This window comes from Narcine bancroftii, chromosome 12 (assembly GCF_036971445.1).
Source record: "Narcine bancroftii isolate sNarBan1 chromosome 12, sNarBan1.hap1, whole genome shotgun sequence".
NCBI lineage: Eukaryota > Metazoa > Chordata > Chondrichthyes > Torpediniformes > Narcinidae > Narcine > Narcine bancroftii.
Window position 1 is genome coordinate 27,340,182 of NC_091480.1, and position 25,867 is coordinate 27,366,048.

Sequence of the window (25,867 nt, forward strand, 5' to 3'; positions counted from 1 at the left end):
CCAAATGCCTTCTTCAAAAAATTCCATCAGATTTGTGACATAAAAAGTCAAGTATTACTTAATAGTGCATTGTAATCATTCAAAGTCTGTCTTTTTGAGGTTCTTGTAAACACCTATTGTAATTTGACAACATTATAATTATACACTCCTGAGAATCTGATGATGTCAATGGCAACAGGGCGGATCTTTAACATGGTAACACACCTTAGAGATATTATTTGAAAACTCAACAAATAATGGCAAGAATGAATAAGGGTGGGGCATCCCCAGGCCTTTTCTTAGAAGTGTGTTTTAGAGAGACCATCTGATCTGATCATTTATGCAAGAATAGCCATTAGTACAGGAAAGGGGCTCTACCACCAGAGTTATTAATTTTAAAGAGAAGCCAAAAAAGTGCAGATTCCTGTCTCGAGCATAAGTGACTGAATTGGGTGGTAATAATGGTTACATAAAAAGAATGAAACAGATTACTAATACTAAATGCTACACCAAAAGATAAAGGTTCCATTATTGTTGTGTAATATTACGTTTAGAATGTAGCATACATGAAATTCTTTTAACTTATGTCAGGCAGACAGAGAGTTGCCACTGACCAGTGCCCCTCACAGAAACCTGCAGGACCTGGTGTTCCTAGTACTGACCAGGCCTGAGCCTACTTAACTTCCGAGATCAGACAATCTCAAGTATATTCAGGCTATTAGGTTTCATAATATATTTGTAGAGCGCGTCAAAAGAACCAGACTTGTTGATCCAAACCAAGGCTTTTATTAACTAAAAGAGTGGAGCATATCACAAGTAGGTTGACCAGTCCAGAATGACCTGGTCTGGCTAGGAGCAATCCTTTAAGACCTGCCAGTAGGGGTGGCTACATTCTCAGCCAATCACAGTCATCCTACACTACAATCTGTACATATACACATTGGTGATAGAATCTGTACTATCACATTCACCCCATCTTTGAGAACTGACCCTGGGGTGGATGGAAGTTAGGGGCTATACCGGTCAGGGGGGCCTGAACATCTGGCGTGACTGCCGTGGTGCCGGGATTGGGGTCATCAGAGTCGTGTCGCTGGCAGGCCCGTAGAGTGCGGCCATTGCTTTGCTCAATTCCCCAATGGTGTTGTCGACAGACTGGCCTGAGCTGGTGGGATGGTGCTGGTCCCTCTGTTCAAGCACATGACCTGGGGGAGAAGGATTTGGGGGAGGTTAGGTTGGAAGCACTGCTGGGCCTGATCCGGCTTGGGCTAGGTCCCTTACCGAGACTGTGTCCTCACGCCCGTAGGCATAATGCGGGTTCGCATGAAGCAGAGTCATTCAGTCAACCAAGGGTTCATTCTTTGAGTACCGGACGTGGTGTCGTAAGAGGACCGGACCGGGAACCATGAGCCATGGTCGTTCATGATTTGGATTTCCTCAGGAAAGAGAACATCCTTTCATGGGGGGTGGCATTGGTCGTAATGCATAGGAGGGAACGGATGGAGTGTAAGGCACTAGTGAGCATGTCCTGCCAGCGAGAGGTGGGGAGACCTTTGGACCAGAGGGCAAACGTAACCGCTTTCCAGACCGGCATTCTCTCTTTCAATTTACCCATTACCACGTGGGTTATAGCTGGAGGTCCTGCTTGAAGCAATACCACGCTCCAGAAGATACTGCCGCAGCTCTGCGCTCATAAACGAGGACCCCCTGTCACTGTGGACGTAACTGGAGTACCCGAAGATGGCGAAGATGCTGTGCAGGGCCTCTATAACTGAGGAGGCAGTCATGTCCGAGCAGGGTACAGTGAATGTGAAGCGGGAGTACTCTTCGATTGCCATAAGGATATAGGTGTTACGGTTGGTCGACGATAGAGGCCCCTTGAAGTCTACGCTGAGACGCTCAAAGGGGTGGGTGGCTTTGATGACGTGGGCGTTCTCCAGATGGAAGAAGTGGGGCTTGCACTCAGCACGTACCGGTTAGGCTCGGGTCATGGAGCGAATCTCCTTGACCGTGTCGAGCAGGTTGCAAGCTTTGATAAAGTGTGTGAACCTCGTGATCCCTGGATGACAGAGCTCCTCGTGGAGTCTCTGCAGACTGTCCAATTGTATGTTGGTGCAAGTCCCCCCTGGAGAGCGCATCTGGCGGGTCGTTGAGTTTACCAGGCTGCTACAGTATGTCATAATTAAAGGTGGAGAGCTCAATTCTCCACCTGGCGATTTTGTCATTCTTGATCTTACCTCGCTGGGTATTGCTAAACATGAAGGAGACCACGCATTGGTTGATCAGCAGTGTAAAACGCCTGCCAATGAGGTAGTGTCTCCAACGATGTACTGCTTTGACTATGGCCTGGGCCTCCTTCTCGACAGAGGAGTGTCGGCTCTCAGGATCCTGGAGGGTTCTGGAGAAGAAGACTGCCAGCTGGCCGGCCTGGTTCAAAGTGGCTGCCAGTGCAAAGTTGGATGCATCGCTCTCGACTTGGAATGGAATGGACTCGTCGATGGTGTGCAGTGTTACAGCAGCGATGTCCGATTTGATGCGTTTGAAGGCCGCTCTGGCTTCGGTGACAGGGGGAAGGAGGTGCTCTTGGTGAGTGGCCGTGCCATGTTCCGTGTGGAACCCATTGGGCATAGTAGGAGAAAAAGCCCAGGCAGCATCTGAGTGGCTTTTGGGTGTGGGGGGGGGGGGGCAAGTCCATGAGGGGACGCATGCGGTCAGGGTCTGGCATGACCACCCTGCTCTCCATTACGCAACCTAGAATTGCGAACCGATTGGTCCAGAAGACACACTTGCCGAAATTGTAGGTCAAGTTCAGCCGAGTGGCAGCCTGAAAAAATTTCTCAAGGTGGCATCATGATCCTCTGTGTCATGGCCACAGATGGTGATATTGTCCAGATATGGGAAAGTAGCATTCAGCCCATTCTGGTCCACCATCTGGTCCATTTCCCGCTGGAAGACCGCGACGCCATTCATGACCCCAAAGGGAACCCTGAAGAATTGAAACAGCCGCCCATTTGCTTCAAAGGCCGTGAAAGGTCGGTCTTCTCAGCGGATCGGGAGCTGGTGATAGGCCGAACGTAAGTCAATGGTGGAGAATACGCGGTATTGGGTGATCTGATTCACCACATCCGTGATCCGTGGAAGTGGGTACGCATCCAGAAGCGTGAAGCGGTTGATTGTCTGGCTGTAGCCACCATCTGCAGCTTCTCCCCGTTTTTAACAACCACCACCTGGGCCTTCCATGGACTCGAGCTACGTTTGATAATGCCCTCGTCCAGCAGTCTGCGCATCTCGCTTGTGTTGAATTTCCTGTGTTCATAACTATATTGCCGGCTTTTGGTGGCCACAGGCTTCCAGCCAGGGGTGAAATTTGTGAAAAGCGCTGGCGGAGCAACTCGGAGGGTGGAGAGACTACAGGTGAGGCCCCTGGGTGCGGGGGGGCGGGTGGCTCAGGCTGCCACTGACTGGAGGCTTCCGGGATGGAGTGGTTACAGACAGAGAGTGGAGCGTGAGGCCCCCCAAAGTGCAGGGAAACGGTTTGAAACTGGCACTGGAAATCCAGTCCAAGCAGTGCAGGGGTGCACAATTGGGGAAGGACTAATAGTTTGAAGTCTGTGAACGTGATGCCCTGGACTTTCAGGGTTGCCACGCAGTACCTCTTTACCCCAGTCGAGTGTGATCTGGTCGCCAATGAAATTCTCTGTGCATTTGGGAGAATAGCCAGTCAGCAACGGTGGACCAGGTCTGGGCGGATAAAACTGTCAGTTGACCCCGAGTCAAATAAGCAATTGATATAGTGTCCACTCACTTTAATCAGTTCCATAGCTTTTGTGAGTGGTTGGGGGAAGTCCTGGTCAAGGGTTTTTTTTTATTTTTTTTTTTTTATTTTTTTTATTTTTCACACCATAAATCACATTAGCCATGATATACACTATTTCTTTTTCACACATATACAGTGACTTTTTCTCCCCCCCCCCCTTTCCTCCCAAACCACCCCACCACCCCCCCCCTCTCATCCATTTTAGGTATACAATCTAGGTTGCATTAAGCCAGTCAGACAATGTTGTCATTCAACAAAATTACACCAGAAATTCTACTGAGTCCATTCTTTTCTTTCCTTCTCCTTCCATCAACTTAGGTAATGTTTGTCCCCGGTAGGTTTTCGCTATTGTATTTAATGTAAGGCTCCTATACTTGTTCGAATATTTCAATATTATTTCTTAACCAATATGTTATTTTTTCTAATGGAATACATTTATTCATTTAAATTTGGTAGTTTCTTCCTTTTAATTTGGTTATGTATTCCATTAATATTTAAAGGCATATAGTTCAGCGTAGCCCTTTTATATTTTGTTTATCTTCTCTTTCCGTTTTTCCATCATTACCTTTCCTCCTTTTCCATTTCTGTTTTCTTATTTTCAACTCTTTATAAGACAACATTCCTACAACATCTAACATTTTCCTTATTCTCCTATTTCTATCTTATTTATCCCCAATCTCCCCTTCACCTCCTGAGTTGTCCTTTATCCCTTGTCGGACAACCACATCTCCCCTCTCCATTTGGATTTGCGAATCCACTCGCAAGCGTCAACTGATTTTGCAGTGACCGCTATTTCCCCCCACCCTGCCTCCCCCAGAAAAGATTTCACTTTTCATATGTCACAAAGGTCCCTCTTTTAATTCCCTCCTTATTCTCTCTATTCCATTACCTTCCCTTATTAATTCTTGTCTATACTATCTATATTTTCCTCTAAGTACAGATACATTCATGTATGCTCATTATCTCTATTCACTCTTATACCTCTTTACCTGCATACATATCAATCGTGATCATTTTTACTCTCATTACCCGTCTTCATCCCTCAGTCTATTTTTGTCTTTACCCACATACATATCAGTCGTGATCATTTTAACTCTCATTACCCGTCTTCCTCCCTCAGTCTATTTTTGTAATTGTTCTGCAAATTTTCGTGCTTCTTCTGGATCCGAGAATAGTCTGTTTTGTTGTCCTGGAATAAATATTTTCAATACCGCTGGATGCTTTAGTATAAATTTATACCCTTTCTTCCATAAAATCGCCTTTGCTGTATTGAACTCTTTTCTCTTCTTTAGGAGTTCAAAACTTATATCTGGATAAATGAAGATTTTTTGCCTGGTCAAGGGTTATTGATGCAGAGACTTGTAATGGGGACAGTGGAGTCCTGCGTGATGACGTCACGCAAACAGTTGGGCTGAAGAGACAGCGTCGAGGAGTTGGTGTTGCTGCTTGCAGTCTACTGGGGGTGTCGGCCAGCCAACGGTAAGTGTTGGGGGTCGCTGCTTGTTGTTGGTGGTGGGGCAATCAGTCGGGCGGTCGGGAGCTGTGGGTCCCTGGTCAGCAGCATCAGGTCCCCGGTCATTAGCGTCGGTGGGTCTCTGGTCTGAAACATCGGTCGCAGTTGCAGGTACCTGGTCATCTGCCTTGGTGGTGGTGGCTGGTCCCTGGTTGGCAGCGTCGGGTCCCCGTTTGGCAGCGTCGGTGGGCCCCCGGTCTGCAGTGTCGGTGGGCTCCCAGTCTGCAGCGTCGGTCACAGTTGCAGGTACCTGGTCAGCTGCCTCGGTGGTGGCGGAGGGTCCCTGGTCGGCAGCATTGGGCCCCTGGTTGGCAGTGTCAGTGGGTACCAGGTCGGCAGCGTTGGTCGCGGCGGCGTGTCCAGCATCGGTGGGTACCTGGTCGGTTGCGGGTACCTGGTCAGCTGCCTTGGTGGTGGCAGGTCCCCAGTCAGTAGCGGCGGCGGGTCCCCGGTCGGCAGCAGCGGCAGGTCCCTGGTCACCGGCGCTGGTGGATCCCTGGTTGGCAGTGGCGGCGGCCGTTGAAGTCGGGGTTGGGGCCTGGTCAGACGTTGCTTCGTGAGGTAGGGTGAACGTCATTGCGGCGAGGGTGGGTTGTACCTTCCGCGCTCGGTGTCTGCCCCTTGATGTCAGGCGCTCCCGTGCGGTGGAGCCCTTGCTCTCATTGGACGAGAGCTCTGTGGAAGAAGTGTTTGAAATGGAGGGTGGCGATTGGGCTTCACACGAAGCACTGTATTTGACGGTGGCCATTTTGGAGCAACAGACTACAGCAAAGTGGCCGTTTTTAAGGCACTTCTGGCACCTGGTTTTTCTTGCCGGGCACTGGGACCTGCTGTGCTTGTTCCTCCCGCAGAAATAACACTTTGTGGTTGCATCGGGCAGCGTAGCAGCAGTAGTAGGGTAGAGGGAGGGCATCCTACTCACATCAGAGTGTGGGGTCCAGCCCCGAGAGTACATGTCCATACTTAAGACCACAGCCTCCATCGTCTCTGCGATCCTGATCATGTCCTCTAGGTTTTCTCCCCTGTGCTCTAGAAGGTGCTGCCTCACCTTATTCGATCGAACCCCGGCCACATACGCATCCCGAATGAGATCGTCTGTGGTCTCCGCAGCAGTTCTGTCTGTGCAGGCACAGTCCCTGCCCATTGCCCTTCGTGCCTAAATATAAGCTTTACAGGACTCACCGGGCTGTTGCCTCCTTGTAGCAAGTTTGTACCGAGCATAGACCCTGTTCACCCGTCGCTCATAGAGCCCTTTCAGCACCTTCATGGCTGCGGCGTAAGTAGTCATGTCCTGGACACTCTGGTAGACTCTCGGGGACACCATAGTCATCAATATTAGTAGTCGCTGGCTGTCCTCTATCACGGCAGGGTCAGAGAGCTGTAAGTATGTTTCGAAGCATCTCACTCAGTGCTTAAAGTTATTCGAGGCTGTAGCAGACAGTGGGTCAATGTCAAGGCATTTCAGCCATAGCATACGCTCCATCCCTTCAAAACATTTTAGTTAATAAAATTGTAGAGTGCGTCGAAAGAACCAAAGACTTGTTGATCCAAACCAAGGCTTTTATTAACTAAAAGACTGGAGCGAATCACAAGTAGGTCGACCAGTCCAGAATGACCTGGTCTGGCTAGGAGCAACCCTTTAAGACCTGCCAGTAGACATGGCTATGCTTTCAGCCAATCACAGTCATCCTACACTACAATCTGTACATACACACGTTGGTGATAGAATCTGTACTATCACACTAGCTTAAAGAAAAAAATGCTATAAAGAGAACATACATAGGCTGCAAGTTGAATTTTGCCTTGAGGACAGACTTAGTCTGTAGCTACCTGAGCAAGAAGCCACTAACCCTTGCTAAATAAAACTAACCACAACAAAATAGAGAAGTGATAAGAGTCTGCAACAGCTGCCAACTCTCCTCTTGAACTCTCGGCATGTAGACAGAGGACAGGGGAGGCTTGTACTGTGTGACACATTTAAAATCGATCGTGTAAAAGTCTGCTCTGTAATTTAGAGTGGTGTGCTGGTGGAGACCAGCACCCTCTCTCCTTGGTGCCACATAATATAAAGAACTTGGAACATAGAACATTACAGCATAGGAAAGGCCCTTTGGCCCTCAATGTTATGCTAATCTATATATTCCTACCAAAAAATAAGAAAAAAGTACAAAACCCTTCCTACCTTATAACCCTTTGATTTTCTTTCATCCATGTGACCTTGAGTCTCTTAAATGCCTCATGCTTTCTGAATGAGTCTCTCATGGTGGACCTTGTCAATCCTTCCTTCATCAATTTATTTTGCTACTTGTGGCTTGTGAGGCATGACCTTCCCTTCACAAAGCCATGCTGACTATCCTTGAGTAGACTGCATTTCTTCAAATGTGTATAGATCCAATCCTTTAGAATCCTCTCCAATAGTTTGCACACCTCTGATGTAAGACACACTAATCTATAATTTCCAGGATTCTCCCTATTACCTTTGTTAAACAAGGGGACCACATTTGCCATTCTCTAATCCTCTGACACCTTTCCCGTGGCCAAGGATGACTCAAGGATCAGAGCAAAAGCCCCATCTCTTCCCTCCTTTCCTATGAGCACTGCTATGCAAAGAATTCAGACTCCAAGTCCACTACAATCAGCTTAAACTTGACAACACCAGATCTCTATATCTTCCTGGCTCCACAGGCCCAACTGGCTCCCAAAGGGGCCGGCTCGAGTCTTTATACAGGCCGGTGATTGACAGCGGGCAGGTGGGGCCAGTCTCCCAAGTTGCCTACCTGCAGGTACAGTAGGCTGGTAGGAGTGTTGTAACACCACACTTTCTACAGCAGCATGGGGTATATTGCAACCTGCTCTGGGGACTTATCAATCTTAATGTTTTTAAGAAGATCCAACACTTCTTCCTTAATCTTCACTTTGTCCAGCACTCAAGTCTGTTCTATTCTGACCCCACCCTGATCAACATCCTTTTCTCATGAACCCTGAAGCCAAATTATCATTTAGGACCTCATCACCCTCCTCCGCCTCCAGGCACATGTTGCCTCCTTTATCCTTAAGTGGCTCTATCTTCATTCTCATCATCCTTTTGTTCATTACATATCCATAGAATGCCTTGGGATTCTCCTTAATCTTATTGCTAAGACCTTCTCGTGTCCCCTTTGAGCTCTCCTTTCTTAAATTCCTTCCTGGCTACTATATACTTCTCATGAGCCCTTCCTATTTCCTGCTTCCTGAATCTAATGTCTGCTTCCTTCTTCTTGACCAGCTGCCTCACCTGTTTTGTCAACCACAGTTCCCTTTTTCTACTATATTTTCCTGTCCCTGTGGGACGTACCTATCCTGAACCCAGCACAAGTGGTCCCTAAACTTCCTCCACATTATTTTTGGGTTTTCACCGTGAACATCTGTTCCCAATTTACTCTCGCTAGTTCCTGCCTCATCCATCACAATTGGCCCTTCCCCATTTAAATACTTTTCCATTTTGGCTGCTTTTATCCTTGACCATAGTTATGGCAAAGCTCAAGGATTGTGGTCACTCTCACCAAAACGCTCCCCCACCAAGAGGTCTGTCATCTGACCAGGTTCATTACCAAGTATGAGATCCTCTATGGACTCTCCTCTTGTTGGCTGGTCCACATACTTGAACACACCTGGCAAATTCAGCCCCATCTATCCTTCTTGTATTCAGGAAGTGCCAGTCAGTATTAGGGAGGTTGAACTCTCCCAGAATAACAACCCTGTAATTTCTGCACTATTTCAAAATCAGTCTGCTTATTCCTCGATGTCTTGAGAGCTTTTGGGGGACCTATAAACTACTCCCAGTACAGTGATTGCTCCTTTCCTATTTCTAACTTCCGCCCATACTGACCTCAGTAGGCCAGTGGTTCTTAACCTTTGTCTTTCCACTCACATACCACTTTAAGTATTCCCTATGCCATAGGTGCACTGTAATCAGTGAGGGATTGCTTGAGATGGTATGGGGTGGAGAGAAAAAGTTTGAAAACTACTGTTTTAATTGTACCTTATTGACTTGTTCTGTACACAGTTTCATAACTCCAAAGGAAATGGGGCAAAGACAATTTTTCTCAAGCCAAATATTTCAGTTACAATTGGGTCTAGAGCAGTGATTCTCAACCTTCCCTTCCCTCTCACATCCCACCTTAACAATCCCTTACTAATCACAGAGCACTGATGGCATAGGGATTATTTAAAGTGGTATGTGAGTGGATAGAAAAAGGTTGAAAACCACTGCAGTATCTTCCCTTTCTATAGCTGTGATACTATCCCTGACCAGTAATGCTACTCCCCACCCCCCCCCCCCACTCTCTTACCTCCCATCCTAATAAAACAGTACCTGCATTAGCCAATCCTAGCCTTCCTCCAGCCAAATCTCTATAATGGCCACAACATCATAGTTCTGCATATTGATCCATGCTCTAAGTTCATCTCCTTTATTCCTAATACTCCTAGTAGTGAAATAGATACATTTCAAGCCCTCTGACTGGCTTCATTTATGTTTCTTGCCCTGCCTGTCATTCCACACAAATTCAGAACACATTGCATCATGCTTTTGATTTTCTGCCCTATTTTCTGAACTCACATTCTAGTTTCCCTCGCCCTGCCAAACCAGTTTAAACCCTTCCCAACAGTTCTAGCATTCTCCTCGCCAAGATATTGGTCTCTTTCTAATTCAGGTGCAGCCTATCTTTTTTGTACAGGTCAAGTCAGACCTTTCTCAGGAGTAATCCCAATGATCCACCTATCTGAACTCCTGCCCACTGCACCTTCAGCCACACATTCATCTTTCACAATTTCCTATACCTACCATCTCTTTTTAAAATATTTTTAGTGAGTTTAATGTATAAGCATACATACAGAATTGAAAATCACATAATTCATTTTTATACAAGTAAGCACTCTTTAAAAAAAAGCAAAAAAAAAGTAGATAAAATGATCACTAGGCTCTTCCAGGTGGCCAGAATACCCCGATGTAAAGCCACATATTCTACCCCTATGCGGCTGTCGGGAGGCCACCTGAAAGAGCAGGAGGTCCCTCCAAGGCACATTTTCTAACCCTCCTCCGAGAGGGATAATCTCCAGAGCACTGAAGTCCCCCTAGGCACCAGAATGCAGCCGCCTGAAAGCGGCTGCTAAGGTGTGGGCTGATGACAATCAGCTGGTGACCCAACTCCCCGCACTTTACAGCCCCCCCTCCCCACCGCCCCTGCCCCCCAGCATAGGACCGGGGCAGGGGAAGCTGGCACGGGACTGTGGGAACAGCTGGGGTGGCAGGAGCGGGACGTCAGGGCTGGGGAGGCAGGCACGGGAAATCAGGGCTGGGGCGGCAGGCACAGGACTTAGGGGCAGGGGTTGCCGGTGCTGGACCTTGGGGCAGGGGTTGCCAGCACTGAACTTCGGGGCAGGGGTTGCGGTGCAGGACTTTGGGGCTGGGGTGGCAGGTGCGGGACTTCAGGGCAGGGGCTGCCGGCATGGGACTACGGGGCTAGGATGGCCGACATGGGACGTCAGAGCTGGGGCGGCAGGCGCGGGACTTCGGGGCTGGAGCAGCAGGCGTGGGACATTAGGGCCAGGGTGGCAGGCACAGGACTTCAGGGCAGGCCGCCCCTGCCCCAAAGTCCCGCGCCAGCAGCCCCTGCCCCATAGTCCCACACTAGCCGTCCCTGTCCCGACGTCCCGCGCCGGCCATCCCTGCCCTGATGTCCCATGCTAGCTGCCCCTGCCCTGATGTCCCGAAGGGATAGGAGCTGGAGTGCACTCTGAGGCGCCTCTCCTGCAGCTGTCCCTTTCAGGTGGACAGCGCAGCACTTTCAGGGCTGCCACCTGATTGTCCATTCCACAGGTCTGCACCCACTTCCGCAGAAAATGCACCTGAAAGAGGCTAATAATTGCTTATAACACCTTATAGAACTTATTTCAACAAACAGGTTTTATAAATCATTTCAATTTAATTGTTTTGAGGTACTATAAGCTATTCCTACCATCTCTGGTGCATGGTGCAGGCAGCAATCCCAAGATCACCACACTTGAGGTCTTACTTTTTAACTATCCTAACTCCCTATATTCCCTCCTCAGGATCTCATTCCTACTGCTATTTATGCCATTGTCCCCATGTGGATCACGACATCTGGCTGCCCACCCTCCTGCCTCAGAATGCTGTGGACTCGATCAGAGACATCTCTAACCCTGGCACCTGAAAGGCAACATACCTTTCCAGGAGCCTTGAACCTCCTATCCGTTCACCTAACTAACATATTCCAAATCATCATAACTCTCCTTTTGTCCCCCTTCCTTTCTGAGCTGAAAGGCCTGACTCTGTACCAGAGACATGACCCCAATGACTTATCCCTGGTAGAATCCCCAAAGTCCCTTGCCTGCCACCCCAGCCCTGACGTCCCGTGCCTGTTGCTCCAACAATATACAAAACCATGTACTTATTATTGAGGGGAACAGTCACATGGGTGTTCTGCCCTTTCTGGTTATTCCCCTTCCCACTCCTAACAGTCACACAGCTACCTGCCTCCTGACTTTTGGGGCTGATTATCTTCCTGAAGTTCCTGTCTATCACTGCCTCTACCTCCTAAATGATCTTGAGTTCATCCAGCTCAAGCTCCAGTTCCTTAACTTGATATGCAAGGAGCTGCAGGTAGATCCATTTCTTGCAGGTGTAGTCATCAGGGACAATTGTGCTGTACCAGATTTCCCACATCTTACATTTGGAGCATTCCATTGCCCTCGCTGCCATTTCTATCACCTATTCTTGATAAGATGTAAAGATCTTACCTGGCCTTAACCTTACTGAAAGCAGGCTCATCCTCAGTCTTTGCTTGCTGAAGCCTTGCGAGCCAAAACCTCAAGTCCCACTCCTACACTGAGCCAATCACACGCTGGCTGCTCTGCTTGAGCTTTCCCTCTTTTTATTTGTCACTGCCCCTTATCTGTTTCTCCGAACAAGAGATCGGAGAGGATGTTTGTGTTTTGTAAGAGGAGTATTTTCTCCAATTGCTCTCTGAACCCTTCTCCATTAACAATGGCATGAAGCAAGGCTGTGTTCTCGCACCAACCCTCTTTTCAATCTTCTTCAGCATGATGCTGAACCAAGCCATGAAAGACCCCAACAATGAAGACGCTGTTTACATCCGGTACCGCACGGATGGCAGTCTCTTCAATCTGAGGCGCCTGCAAGCTCACACCAAGACACAAGAGAAACTTGTCCGTGAACTACTCGTTGCAGACGATGCCGCTTTAGTTGCCCATTCAGAGCCAGCTCTTCAGCGCTTGACGTCCTGCTTTGCGGAAACTGCCAAAATGTTTGGCCTGGAAGTCAGCCTGAAGAAAACTGAGGTCCTCCATCAGCCAGCTCCCCACCATGACTACCAGCCCCCCCACATCTCCATCGGGCACACAAAACTCAAAACGGTCAACCAGTTTACCTATCTCGGCTGCACCATTTCATCAGATGCAAGGATCGACAATGAGATAGACAACAGACTCGCCAAGTCAAATAGTGCCTTTGGAAGACTACACAAAAGAGTCTGGAAAAACAACCAACTGAAAAACCTCACAAAGATAAGCGTATACAGAGCCGTTGTCATACCCACACTCCTGTTCGGCTCCGAATCATGGGTCCTCTACCGGCATCACCTACGGCTCCTAGAACGCTTCCACCAGCGTTGTCTCCGCTCCATCCTCAACATCCATTGGAGCGCTTTCATCCCTAACGTCGAAGTACTCGAGATGGCAGAGGTCGACAGCATCGAGTCCACGCTGCTGAAGATCCAGCTGCGCTGGATGGGTCACGTCTCCAGAATGGAGGACCATCGCCTTCCCAAGATCGTGTTATATGGCGAGCTCTCCACTGGCCACCGTGACAGAGGTGCACCAAAGAAAAGGTACAAGGACTGCCTAAAGAAATCTCTTGGTGCCTGCCACATTGACCACCGCCAGTGGGCTGATATCGCCTCAAACTGTGCATCTTGGCGCCTCACAGTTTGGCGGGCAGCAACCTCCTTTGAAGAAGACTGCAGAGCCCACCTCACTGACAAAAGGCAAAGGAGGAAAAACCCAACACCCAACCCCAACCAACCAATTTTCCCCTGCAGCCGCTGCAACCGTGTCTGCCTGTCCCGCATCGGACTTGTCAGCCACAAACGAGCCTGCAGCTGACGTGGACTTTTTACCCCCTCCATAAATCTTCATCCGCGAAGCCAAGCCAAAGAAAAGATTTTCTCCAATACACATTCCTTCGGCACCAAGGGGCATATCAACTTTTAGGCCCACCAGTTTGCTCAGTACTACCTTTTTGGTGATAATAATTGTTTTGCTTGTTGGTGCTGCGCAACTGCTCAGCAAAAGGAGGTGTAAGGCACTTCTTCCATTTGATTGCCTACAGGTCACCTTCGGGCAAGGTGTAGTACCTGTTTAGCTTCCCAATCAGGGTCACGTGAAGCCATGGATTGCAGATGGTGGATGGGTTTTATGAGCAGATTCTACAAATTAGGAATTTATGATTGTAAGACTAAAAACGCTGAGCGGATGAGTCTGTTGATGAATGGCCAGGGTTACCTGTCCAGTTTGGACATTGCAACTGAGGAAGGCAATGTATTTTCCCCTTGTATAATCATGAACTGAACATCATCCACGGTCTCAGCTCAAAGATTCAGAGGGTCAGAGATCATGACAGATGGAGAGACAAGATCGCCCCTGCCGAACGGCAAGGCCCTTGAATGAATGATGATTGTATCGAAATCCTCACCACCATTAACACTCTTAGCTTCATCAGTTAGCTTTTCCTCTTTTATCCTCCCAACTGTATCCATCTATGATCTCGTACCTGTTAAACAGTGTTTGACCCCCTGTCCCTTTCTCCCTCCTCCCCTACTTTTTAATTTAATGTTACATCATAGACCAGCAGCAATAGAAATTCACCAAGACTATTTTATTTTTAAATCAATATTTATATTAATTATTACTGATAATATAACACATTACTTCAATCTAAACTCAACTCTGTGTGTGTGTGTGTGTGTGTGTGTGTGTGTGTGTGTGTGTGTGTGTGACCCAAAAACCATTACAGTTTAGGCACAATTCTGGAAAGTCAATTCGAAGTTCAGTCTTAGAAATCCTGTGTTGAAACCCAGAACTTTTAAACTGATGTTCAGAAGTAATTGTGAAGTTGATGAGACACTGAGTGATCAGACTGCTGAAAACTCACAAATCCTTCTTGAGTTGCTTCCAGAGAAATGTTCTTTCATACAAATGAAGTCTCACAACATCTCTCTTCCTTGCATAGGGGAAATGAAATATGTGATTTCTATGATGCTTTCAAAAAATCCAGGCAAGGGTCAGATGAAATGACTATCAGAGTAGGCACGATCCAATAAAGCAATTATCCTGCTTCTTTTACCGAGATATGGTAAAGTTAAAATTAAAAGTGGGTCAATCAAAATGCTGAGGAGAAACAGCAGAAGTGTCCATTTCACACAAACACTTCACTTCAGTGCCTTAGATGACTTGCTGATCGTTACTGCTTTCTGTATCTGTTTTAATGTACCAAAGACATGACTTCTTTCTGAACATATGTCTTCTTTTTTTGGGTAAACAATCCATAATTCTGGTTCTTGGTTGAGTGCATTAATTTTTTTTATGGTTTGGACTCAAGTGCCTCAGAGTCTGTAAAAATGTTGTTATGAAATCTGTAAAGTATTTTGCACCCTGAACCAACCCCCAAAAGTACCACTCACTCAAAACAAGAGCTTGCAACATTAACACCTGCCTGTTTTGCTTATATCTGATGATGAGCCTAGGCCTGAAATGTTGGTTACCCTTTAATTCCAATGGCTGCCGTGTGAACTGTAATTTTTTTTCTAGCATGCTTGATTATTGCATGGTAGTTAAGAAGTTGTATGGTGTTAGATGAAAGGTCACATAAAGTCTTATCTTGGCAAGTTAAAGCAGAGGAGTCATCAAGAATAATAAAGGCTATAAAAACAAAGAATACTCTTAACATATAAAGAAAAGGAAATCAATGGTATCTTTAGACACTATTAGACCGGGAGATCCAAAATGAGTGGTGGACTAGCCTCGCCAAACGAACACAGCTCAGCGCGGACATTGGCGACTTCAGGGGTTTCTACGAGGCTCTAAAGGCTGTGTACGGCCCCTCACCCCAAGTCCAAAGCCCGCTGCGCAGCTCAGACGGCAAAGTCCTCCTCAGCGACAAGATCTCCATCCTCAACCGATGGTCAGAACACTTCCAATCTCTTTTCAGTACCAACCGCTCAGTCCAAGATTCCGCCCTGCTCCAGCTCCCTCAACAGCCCCTAAGGCTAGAGCTGGATGAGGTTCCCACCCTGGATGAGACATATAAGGCAATCGAACAACTGAAAAGTGGCAAAGCAGCAGGTATGGATGGAATCCCCCCAGAAGTCTGGAAGGCTGGCGGCAAAACTCTGCATGCCAAACTGCATGAGTTTTTCAAGCTTTGTTGGGACCAAGGTAAACTGCCTCAGGATCTTCGTGATGCCACCATCATCACCCTGTACAAAAACAAAGGCGAGAAATCAGACTGCTCAAACTACAGGGGAATCACGTTGCTCTCCATTGCAGGCAAAATCTTCGCTAGGATTCTACTAAATAGAATAATACCTAGTGTCGCTGAGAATATTCTCCCAGAATCACAGTGCGGCTTTCGCGCTAACAGAGGAACCACTGACATGGTCTTTGCCCTCAGACAGCTCCAAGAAAAGTGTAGAGAACAAAACAAAGGACTCTACATCACCTTTGTTGACCTCACCAAAGCCTTCGACACCGTGAGCAGGAAAGGGCTTTGGCAAATACTAGAGCGCATCGGATGTCCCCCAAAGTTCCTCAACATGATTATCCAACTGCACGAAAACCAACAAGGTCGGGTCAGATACAGCAATGAGCTCTCTGAACCCTTCTCCATTAACAATGGCGTGAAGCAAGGCTGTGTTCTCGCACCAACCCTCTTTTCAATCTTCTTCAGCATGATGCTGAACCAAGCCATGAAAGACCCCAACAATGAAGACGCTGTTTACATCCGGTACCGCACGGATGGCAGTCTCTTCAATCTGAGGCGTCTGCAAGCTCACACCAAGACACAAGAGAAACTTGTCCGTGAACTACTCTTTGCAGATGATGCCGCTTTAGTTGCCCATTCAGAGCCAGCTCTTCAGCGCTTGACGTCCTGCTTTGCGGAAACTGCCAAAATGTTTGGCCTGGAAGTCAGCCTGAAGAAAACTGAGGTCCTCCATCAGCCAGCTCCCCACCATGACTACCAGCCCCCCCACATCTCCATCGGGCACACAAAACTCAAAACGGTCAACCAGTTTACCTATCTCGGCTGCACCATTTCATCAGATGCAAGGATCGACAATGAGATAGACAACAGACTCGCCAAGGCAAATAGCGCCTTTGGAAGACTACACAAAAGAGTCTGGAAAAACAACCAACTGAAAAACCTCACAAAGATAAGCGTATACAGAGCCGTTGTCATACCCACACTCCTGTTCGGCTCCGAATCATGGGTCCTCTACCGGCACCACCTACGGCTCCTAGAACGCTTCCACCAGCGTTGTCTCCGCTCCATCCTCAACATCCATTGGAGCGCTCACACCCCTAACGTCGAGGTACTCGAGATGGCAGAGGTCGACAGCATCGAGTCCACGCTGCTGAAGATCCAGCTGCGCTGGATGGGTCACGTCTCCAGAATGGAGGACCATCGCCTTCCCAAGATCGTATTATATGGCGAGCTCTCCACTGGCCACCGTGACAGAGGTGCACCAAAGAAAAGGTACAAGGACTGCCTAAAGAAATCTCTTGGTGCCTGCCACATTGACCACCGCCAGTGGGCTGATAACGCCTCAAACCGTGCATCTTGGCGCCTCACAGTTTGGCGGGCAGCAGCCTCCTTTGAAGAAGACCGCAGAGCCCACCTCACTGACAAAAGGCAAAGGAGGAAAAACCCAACACCCAACCCCAACCAACCAATTTTCCCTTGCAACCGCTGCAATCGTGTCTGCCTGTCCCGCATCGGACTGGTCAGCCACAAACGAGCCTGCAGCTGACGTGGACTTTTTACCCCCTCCATAAATCTTCGTCCGCGAAGCCAAGCCAAAGAAAGAAATTACACAAAATTATACAAAACAGAATTACTAGGAGACGAGAATGAAATGGAAGAATTTCTGTCGAAAGTTGAACTTCCAAAACTAGAAGAGAGAGAAAAGATAGAACTAGATATCCCCTTTACAAGAGAACAAATTGAAAAAGCCCTGGGTACCATACAGGCTAATAATTCACTGGGGGAGGATGGATTCCCACTCAAGTTTTACAGACAATTCAAAGAATTACTATTGTCCCTATTAATAGATGTTCTAGACCAAGCAGTAGAGACACAGACCCTCCCGGAAGCATTCTCAAATGCTATTATTACAGTACTCCAAAAACAAATGGCTCCATTAAAAACATTATTATATAGACCAATTTTGCTGTTAAATGCTAATAATAAGATACTAGCAAAAGTGTTGGCTAACAGATTAGGACAAGATCTACCAAAATTGATACATACAGACCAGGTAGGATTTTTTAATGGAAGACATTCCTCAAATAGTCTAGGAAGGTTAATTAATATAATCCATATGTCAAAATTCAAATGTAATCCAAGTATTACAGTCTCCTTGGACATGGAAAAAGCATTTGAACGTTTGGAATTGTCTTTCCTTTTTAAAACACTTGAAAATTTTGGCATAGGCAGAACATTTATAAATCAGATTTTAAAAAACTTTATGTCATAAAACACAAGCTAAAATTATAACCAATAGCCAAATGTCAGTGATATTTCCCTTGAGTAGACAGGAATGCCCCCGTCCCCATCGCTTTTTATACTAGCGATTGAACTGCTAGCAGAGATAATAAGAGGGGATCCAGATATAAAAGACTTAAAAGTTGAACAAGAAGAACACAAAATTAGTCCATTTGCTGATGACGTGCTATTGTACCTATCAGACCTGGTTACATCTTTGGAAAAATTACAAGGAACATTAGAAAAATATGGAAGAGTATCTGGCTATAAAATAAATATGGACAAAAGTGAGAAAATGCCATTGATACATTTAGAATGTAAAAGGTATCAAAAAGGAAGAAAATTTAAATTGAAGACAGATGGAATAATATATCTTGGAAAAGCAACTGACAATAATCTACAGAATTTGTAGAAACAAAATCCTCTTTTGGGGAAGATACAAAAAAATCTGCAAAAATTGACAGATTTACCGATTACCTTAATGGGAAGGGTTAATTGCTTCAAAATGAAAGCAATGCCTAGACTACAATATCTTTTTCAATCGCTGCCCATCCCTTACCTAAAAATTTTTTCAAACAATTATATTAGATAGCTCCAATGGAATAACAAGGTACCAAGAATTGCATTGAAAAAATTGACATGGGACTACGTCTGGGAGGACTTAGACTTCCGGATTTAAAAAAATTACTATCTAGCTACACAGGCTAGATTTCTCTCAGCCTTCTTTGTGGAAGACAGTTGCCCCCTCTTGGATTTAAATGGGAATGTACTCAATGGGGGAGGGGAAGCAAAGGATTTTGCCTATAACAATGGAGTGTCAAATCACTAAAAAGTGACAGGCAATAGAACAAAGACAATAGAATATTAAATTCATGGTATGATCAAGGAATAATATCTTCTTCTTTGGCTTGGCTTCGCGGACGAAGATTTATGGAGGGGGTAAAAGTCCACGTCAGCTGCAGGCTCGTTTGTGGCTGACAAGTCCAATGCGGGACAGGCAGACACGGTTGCAGCGGCTGCAGGGGAAAATTGGTTGGTTGGGGTTGAGTGTTGGGTTTTTCCTCCTTTGCCTTTTGTCAGTGAGGTGGGCTCTGCAGTCTTCTTCAAAGGAGGTTGCTGCCCGCCAAACTGTGAGGCGCCAAGATGCACAGTTTGAGGCGATATCAGCCCACTGGCGGTGGTCAATGTGGCAGGCACCAAGAGATTTCTTTAGGCAGTCCTTGTACCTTTTCTTTGGTGCACCTCTGTCACGGTGGCCAGTGGAGAGCTCGCCATATAACACGATCTTGGGAAGGCGATGGTCCTCCATTCTGGAGACGTGACCCATCCAGCGCAGCTGGATCTTCAGCAGCGTGGACTCGATGCTGTCGACCTCTGCCATCTCGAGTACTTCGACGTTAGGGATGAAAGCGCTCCAATGGATGTTGAGGATGGAGCGGAGACAACGCTGGTGGAAGCGTTCTAGGAGCCGTAGGTGATGCCGGTAGAGGACCCATGATTCGGAGCTGAACAGGAGTGTGGGTATGACAACAGCTCTGTATACGCTTATCTTTGTGAGGTTTTTCAGTTGGTTGTTTTTCCAGACTCTTTTGTGTAGTCTTCCAAAGGCACTATTTGACTTGGCGAGTCTGTTGTCTATCTCATTGTCGATCCTTGCATCTGATGAAATGGTGCAGCCGAGATAGGTAAACTGGTTGACCGTTTTGAGTTTTGTGTGCCCGATGGAGATGTGGGGGGGCTGGTAGTCATGGTGGGGAGCTGGCTGATGGAGGACCTCAGTTTTCTTCAGGCTGACTTCCAGGCCAAACATTTTGGCAGTTTCCGCAAAGCAGGACGTCAAGCGCTGAAGAGCTGGCTCTGAATGGGCAACTAAAGCGGCATCGTCTGCAAAGAGTAGTTCACGGACAAGTTTCTCTTGTGTCTTGGTGTGAGCTTGCAGGCGCCTCAGATTGAAGAGACTGCCATCCGTGCGGTACCGGATGTAAACAGCGTCTTCATTGTTGGGGTCTTTCATGGCTTGGTTCAGCATCATGCTGAAGAAGATTGAAAAGAGGGTTGGTGCGAGAACACAGCCTTGCTTCACGCCATTGTTAATGGAGAAGGGTTCAGAGAGCTCATTGCTGTATCTGACCCGACCTTGTTGGTTTTCGTGCAGTTGGATAATCATGTTGAGGAACTTTGGGGGACATCCGATGCGCTCTAGTATTTGCCAAAGCCCTTTCCTGCTCACGGTGTCGAAGGCTTTGGTGAGGTCAACAAAGGTGATGTAGAGTCCTTTGTTTTGTTCTCTGCACTTTTCTTGGAGCTGTCTGAGGGCAAAGACCATGTCAGTAGTTCCTCTGTTTGCGCGAAAGCCGCACTGTGATTCTGGGAGAATATTCTCGGCGACACTAGGTATTATTCTATTTAGTAGAATCCTAGCGAAGATTTTGCCTGCAATGGAGAGCAACGTGATTCCCCTGTAGTTTGAGCAGTCTGATTTCTCGCCTTTGTTTTTGTACAGGGTGATGATGGTGGCATCACGAAGATCCTGAGGCAGTTTTCCTTGGTCCCAACAAAGCTTGAAAAACTCATGCAGTTTGGCATGCAGAGTTTTGCCGCCAGCCTTCCAGACCTCTGGGGGGATTCCATCCATACCTGCTGCTTTGCCACTTTTCAGTTGTTCGATTGCCTTATATGTCTCATCCAGGGTGAGGACCTCATCCAGCTCTAGCCTTAGGGGCTGTTGAGGGAGCTGGAGCAGGGCAGAATCTTGGACTGAGCGGTTGGCACTGAAAAGAGATGGGAAGTGTTCTGACCATCGGTTGAGGATGGAGATCTTGTCGCTGAGGAGGACTTTAATATATATTAAAGACTATTGCACAGAAGGAACTCATGTCCTTCGAACAACTAAAACATAAATATGGAGTGGCCAATGGGACATTCCATTGTTTTCTTTAGCTAAGATCATTCTTAAGAGAAAGAAAAGGACCAACACTAACCCCACCTGAAATGAATGAAATGGAACAAACAGTCTGGATGGGGAATACAGCCAAATTTATAACAAAAATGTACGATGTTCTCCAAAATGAAAGTGCAAAACCAGGTTTACAGAGGGCAAATGAAAGATGGGAGTAGACCGGGGTGTAGTAATCTCAGAAAGAAGCTGATCAGATTGGTGTACGGACAGTATGACATCAATTATAAATGCAAGATATGGACTAATTCAGTATAATTTTCTATATCATTTATATCTTACTCCACAGAAGTTATATAAAACAAAAGCAGAAATTTCAGAGATGTGTTTCAGATGTGGGACTGAAACAGGAACTTTTCCACATGCTATGTGGTGGTGCGTGAAGGTGAGGCCATTTGGCAAGATATCACAGAAAAACTAATAAGGATAACAGGAGTGGCCTTCATGGATGACCCGGAGCTATAGCTACTGGTAATTTTATTGAAATAAGCATCAAATCGATTAAATATCAAATGTCATTTATAAAAATAGCACTGGTGGTAGCAAAAAAATGAATCGCGATCACTTGGAAGTCCGACTCCCTCTACTTATAGTACAATGGACTGCAGAAATGAACAGCTGTATACCGAGGGGAAAAAAAATCACATATAATTTAAAGAATAGTATGACAGTATGACAGATCTGGCAGCCATACCTGGTCCATATAAGGACCCAAATACAATAACAGGAAGGAATATAAAGGCTGCTACTATACATACCAAAAAGTGATTTTCCCAACTGTATTCTATATATTTAAAAGATATGTAAGATCTGATGGTATGCAGATCTGTATGTATAGAAGAGGGGATGGAGGAAGAGAATGTTTTGTTTTTCTTGTTACTTGTAAGAAAAGCTTAATATATTGTCTTATTGAAAATTTTATTGTGTATATTTTTGAAAAAAAACATAAATAAAATATTCAAAAAATTTTGTATGGTGTTGTGGCCTTAATTATTTGGAGGATTGAGTTCAAGAGCCATGAGACAGTGTTGCAGCTCAATAAAATGCTGGTCAGATCACGCATAGTGGTTGTTTTCAGTTTTTGTTGCCTCATTATAGGAAGGATATGAAAGCTTTAGAGAGGGTGTAGACCTGAACAAAAGCTCTAGGATTAGAATTACCACCAAATATATTAACAGCTATTTTTGGAATCATACTAGAAAAGCCATATTGCTTAAATGGAAAAATCTTAACCCATCTACTCTACTCTCTGCTGTCACGTCATGTTTAAGTTTGGAGAAGATTAGGAGTTGGACATTTGATCCATCTTTTACATATAGTTTAAGAATCTTAATTTTATACTGATTCTCTCCTAGTTCCTTATGGTAAATTGGGTTTTAACCACGAAACCCTTTGTTTTCCTACCTTACTCTCAGAATGGACTGCCCAGTTCCTCTTTCTTTTTTGGATTAGTTAGAGAGGATTTGTAATAAAAATTATTTTTCTCTCTCTCTTTTCTTTTGGTTTTACAAGAGGAGAAGAAATTTATGGTTAATATATATTTGTTAAATTCTAATATGTTCTACGAAGCCAAGCCAAAGAGAATATGTTCTCTTACTTATACACTTGTAAATACATGAATGTCATGTAACTCTCCTCTTGCATATCTTCTTTCTTTCTTTGGCTTGGCTTCGCGGACGAAGATTTATGGAGGGGTAATGTCCACGTCAGCTGCAAGTCCGATGCGGGACAGGCAGACACGGTTGCAGCGGTTGCAAGGGAAAATTGGTGGGTTGGGGTTGGGTGTTGGGTTTTTCCTCCTTTGTCTTTTGTCAGAGAGGTGGGCTCTATGGTCTTCTTCAAAGGAGGTTGCTGCCCGCCGAACTGTGAGGCGCCAAGATGCACGGTTGGAGGCGAGATCAGCCCACTGGCGGTGGTCAATGTGGCAGGCACCAAGAGATTTCTTTAGGCAGTCCTTGTACCTCTTCTTTGGTGCACCTCTGTCTCGGTGGCCAGTGGAGAGCTCGCCATATATATATATATATAAAACTCAATATTTATATAAAACTCAATAAACAGAATGAAAAAAGAAAGAGGAAACAGGCTGCAGAGGAGAGTTACCAGGATGCAGTCTGGATTGGAGAGCATGTTTTATGAAGCAAGATGGAGCGAGCTGTTCTCCTTGAAGCAAAAGAGGAGAGGCAATTTTATAGAGATGTATAACATTATGAGAGGCATAGATAGGGTGGTCAGCCAACACCTTTTTCCAGGGCAGAAATAACCAATAACAGAGGACATGTATTTAAACTGAGCAGAGGAAAGTTTAGGGGAAATGTCAGAGGTAGATTTAATTATTTTTTGCACACAGAGACTGATGGGTGTCTTTAATGCATGGACAGGGGTGGTGATTCAAGCTGGTATGATAGAGACATTTAAAAGACTCTTAGGCACGTGGATGGGAGGAAAATGGAGGGTTATGGGCTGCGAGGAAGGGAATAGTTAAATTGATGTTGAATGTTTTCACATAGGTCAGCACAATATGATGAGCTGAAGAGCCCATACTGTGCCGTACTGTTCTTTGTTCTATGCTTCCTACCTTCCAAGGTCAGAAATGGGAATGGTTGCTGGTTTATTGCATAATGTTCAATTCAATTTACATCTGCTCAGAAAATGAAGTAACCCTTTCTGAGAGATTGAAAAATATTCAAAATAACCTGTGCACAAGTCTCTGAAAGCTAACACGTAGGAGTAACAAAGCAGCCAGGAAGGCCACTGGTTTGTTGGGCTTGTTTGCAAGAGGATTTGAGTATATGAGGAAACTGATCTTAGTTCAATTGTACATTAACTTGGTGAGACCATACCCAAGCACGATGTAAAATCTCAAAAGAAAGCTGACTGGAAATGAGGTCAAGATTATGAAAAGGTCTCTTAAGGCATGTGTATAAAAATGTTTTAATCTCTAATGCAAATTGTTACTAACGTTCAGGTTCCTTGCCATTCGGCATGGGCAAACATGTCTCTCTATCCATCACGGTATTTGACCCTCCCAATTGTAGTTATTGCCTCCCCTGTTTCTAACCATGATGTTAATCCATCTCTCATTTTCATTCTCTGTCTGCCTCTGGTTCTTTGTCCTTCCAGCTTTCCGATTGTAACTAAATGTTCTAATGTATCTCTTCACATGATGTGTCCAAAGAACTTTGATCACAGTTTTCTGATTCTTTTAAGTAATGTACATTTGGTTTTTGTTCTTTGTAGAACTTCTTCGTTTGTTATCCTGTCCGTATAATATATGCATAGCATTTTTCTGAGAAACCACATCTCTGCTGCATTGATTCTTTTTTCCATTGGATTTGTGATGGTCCGTGACTCGCAATCATACATCAATATAGGAAAAATGTAGCAGCTGAGAGTTCAAAGGCGGATGTCAGTTGCTGTTTTCTTGTTTGTTAGGATGTTTCTCATTTCTGTAAATGCTGTTCTAGCCATTGCTATTCTTGCTTTTATGTCTATTTCGCATTTGCCATCAGATGTTCCCACTTGAAGTTGTGAACTTAGTTCAGGATTTCATTTCCCAATACGATCCTACACTTTGGGATATTAGGTTTCTTTGATATTACCATTACTTCAGTTTTTTTTTTGTTTAAAGTTTGGCCAAGTCTTTCACTCTGCGTTGATGGTAGATATTAATTTACTTCGCTATTTGCTATCAGTACTGGGAGGGGGCGTTGTGATATAGAGTCCTCCTATACTTATTCCAACAAAGTGCAGCCGTACGGATAGACAACGAGATTGGTGGATATCAGACAATAAAGTGAGGTGTCAGACAGGGGTGTGTTCTTTCACCAGACCTGTTCCCCTCTACATTGTTACTAGAAAATTGTACAAATGTGGAATATTGTATCAAAGAACAGTTGAAGCAATTACATAATTCTTTAACAATGGCATAGGTTAGTCCTTTCAAATGGCAATATTTGTGTACTTTTAATGGAATGGAAGCAGGGTGAATCCTTGGATAATAGTGTTTTACTAAATATTTCTGGTCATCTAATAAAGAACAACTACCAGGACAGAAGGTTTGTGTAAGATGTATCGGATTTGGGCTAGGGATCAATGAAGAGAACAGTCATTTAAAACGAATATCCTTTGAGAAAGGAATGGAGAGAATGTTTACACAAATCACATTGAGATCTATGAACTTGCTAAACTCCAAATGCCAAAAATTCCAATGGCCCAAACACATCCTAACAAGTGTTAACGTCAGACTCACTGACGGGTCTAATTTTTTTTTAGAATTCAAAGACGCAAAAACCACACCTGCATATTAGCATAAGAATAAGCTCTTGCAGGATATCTGGGTATAAATGATCAGTTCCTATTTACTGTTAAGTTTTGCAGTGCTCAGTAAATTTCATACAAGATAAGAGGTGAGTTTTCATTATTTTTAATGATCTCTATTTAACAGTAACAATTTAAACATAAAATGAAGCAGAATTGATTTTCTGAGAACTAATTTAAATAACTTTCTCAATGCATTGATGTCAAATGTATAGAGATATTTCAGTGTCAGGAGAGAAAAACAGTGAGAGTTTAAAGAATGAAAGTAATCTTGTATTGTAAAAGCTTGAGCATGGAAGAGTTTTTCTCCAGGATGAGATTACGATCACAGAAAAAGGATGAAGGGATGAAGAGAAACTTTTTCACTCTTTCTATTCCCCATCCCATTTGGTTGCAGAAACCTGGTCATTGAATTAATTCAAATGAGACTTTGATAAATTTCCAGCT

The 25,867-nt window shown here is 45.3% G+C and overlaps 1 protein-coding gene across 6 annotated transcripts in view; it reads left to right on the forward strand.

Moving 5' to 3' along the window:
* Positions 1-25,867, forward strand: part of LOC138746517 (mesothelin-like protein) — an 82,846-nt gene that overhangs the window by 36,719 nt on the left and 20,260 nt on the right. For 3 of the 6 annotated variants that reach the window (XM_069904745.1, XM_069904750.1, XM_069904746.1), the window contains one exon: positions 5,086-5,272. The exons of 1 other annotated variant lie outside the window; for it this stretch is intronic. The gene's annotated coding sequence lies outside the window, so the exon portion shown is untranslated. Of the gene's footprint in view, positions 1-5,085; positions 5,273-21,392; positions 21,575-25,428; positions 25,510-25,867 lie in introns of those variants that run through there. 2 more of the 6 variants (XM_069904747.1, XM_069904748.1) reach the window with 2 other exon arrangements.